The sequence below is a fragment of the Palaemon carinicauda genome, chromosome 39 (assembly GCF_036898095.1).
Source record: "Palaemon carinicauda isolate YSFRI2023 chromosome 39, ASM3689809v2, whole genome shotgun sequence".
NCBI lineage: Eukaryota > Metazoa > Arthropoda > Malacostraca > Decapoda > Palaemonidae > Palaemon > Palaemon carinicauda.
The window spans coordinates 57,408,473-57,410,972 of record NC_090763.1 but is presented as its reverse complement, the minus strand read 5'-3'; the positions used below and the strand labels follow the sequence as shown (position 1 = coordinate 57,410,972).

Sequence of the window (2,500 nt, the reverse complement as noted above, 5' to 3'; positions counted from 1 at the left end):
TATGTTTGATACAAAGTTTCACTATTGCCTTGGTTATACTTCTTTAAGGCTGTCCTGGAATGATTATACACGTATAATATATATATATATATATATATATATATATATATATATATATATATATATACATATATATATATATATATATATATATATATATATGATAAATTTTGCACATTTAGACGTGTTTTTCATATTCAAATAAGCCATATTTATTTTTGATACATTAATGTCTGGATTCTCTTAACAACCTCGGGATCAGAGCCCCCGGCGAAATCACACAAAGACAAGAGCTTGTGACCGGCCGGGAATCGAACCCTGGTCGGCAAGCTTGTATAGACAGTGACTAAACCACTTGTCGCCTGGGGCTCTGATCCCGAGGTCGTTAAGAGAATCCAGACATTAATGTATAAAAAATATATATGGCTTATTTGATATATATATATATATATATATATATATATATATATATATATATATATATATATATATATATATATATATATATATATACTGCATATGTGTTCAACCGTACGTTGGATAAGACAAATTAGCTTATATTATTTATTTGTTATTTTTAATTCAGTAATTCTGCAGTCATAGAAGTTTATTGTTAAAAACAACGGAAAGTACACAATGGAAGGTATAACCCCTAATTTCCACCGAATGCAATATAATATGCAAATTGCGTATTGCAGAAAAAATACACACGCAAACTACCGCTCTGTAGTCGCTACTTTGTTTGTATCGAAACCAAATTTTAATATCGAAAATCAAGAGTTACTCAATGCTTATTTGTGCTCTTTAAACATAGTTCTATTTACTTTTTCTTCGTTACTTTAAATGATCTACTCAACATTTTTCCGGTGGATTAATTTATGAAGACTGTGTAGCAGGCTACTGAAATTAGGATTATAAATAAATAAATAAACATATATATATATAATATACTGTATACGTATATATATATATATGTATATATATATATATATATATATATATATATATACAGTATATTATATATATATATATATATATATATATATATATATAATATACTGTATATATATACACATATATATGTGTGTATATATATACTGTATATATATATATATATATATATATATATATATATATATATATATTCAAATAAGCCATATATATTTTTGATACATTAATGTCTGGATTCTCTTAACGACCTCGGGATCAGAGCCCCAGGCGAAATCACACAGACAAGAGCTTTGGTCCGGCCGGGAATCGAACCCTGGTCGGCAAGCTTATATAGACAGTGACTATATATATATATATATATATATATAAATATGTATATATATATATATGTATATATATATGTATATATATATATATATGTATATATATATGTATATATATATATATATATATATATATATATATATATATATATATATATATATTTAACGTTTACTTTACACAATAACAATAACGTTAAATATATACATATATATATATATATATATATATATATATATATATATATATACGTATATATATATATGTGTGTGTGTATATATATATATATATATATATATATATATATATATATATATATATTTAACGTAAACTTTACACAATAACATTACATCAAATGATCTAATGGCCCATAAGGGGAAGAACATTTTAATGCTCTCTCTGACAACACACCTTGTTGTGTAAAAAAAAATCTAGAACACACACCTATCAGAAAATACCACAATATCATATGGATAGAGGCACTAAACATTTCATAATAGGTGATAACGAAAGATAAGAATTCTCGTGAACTTCGTAAAACCGGATACGCAAATAATCAACATTTCATAGTAGGTGATAACGAAAGATAAGAATTCTCGTGAACTTCGTAAAACAGGATACGCAAATAATCAACATTTCATAGTAGGTGATAACGAAAGATAAGAATTCTCGTGAACTTCGTAAAACAGGATACGCAAATAATCAACATTTCATAGTAGGTGATAACGAAAGATAAGAATTCTCGTGAACTTCGTAAAACAGGATACGCAAATAATCAACATTTCATAGTAGGTGATAACGAAAGATAAGAATTCTCGTGAACTTCGTAAAACAGGATACGCAAATAATCAACATTTCATAGTAGGTGATAACGAAAGATAAGAATTCTCGTGAACTTCGTAAAACAGGATACGCAAATAATCAACATTTCATAGTAGGTGATAACGAAAGATAAGAATTCTCGTGAACTTCGTAAAACAGGATACGCAAATAATCAACATTTCATAGTAGGTGATAACGAAAGATAAGAATTCTCGTGAACTTCGTAAAACAGGATACGCAAATAATCAACATTTCATAGTAGGTGATAACGAAAGATAAGAATTCTCGTGAACTTCGTAAAACAGGATACGCAAATAATCAACATTTCATAGTAGGTGATAACGAAAGATAAGAATTCTCGTGAACTTCGTAAAACAGGATACGCAAATAATCAACATTTCATAGT

General features: G+C 26.8%; 1 protein-coding gene across 1 annotated transcript in view; it reads left to right on the top strand.

The window, feature by feature from the left end:
- The window catches only part of LOC137631210 (uncharacterized), a 113,459-nt gene that overhangs the window by 57,455 nt on the left and 53,504 nt on the right, over positions 1 to 2,500 (top strand). The window lies entirely within an intron of this gene.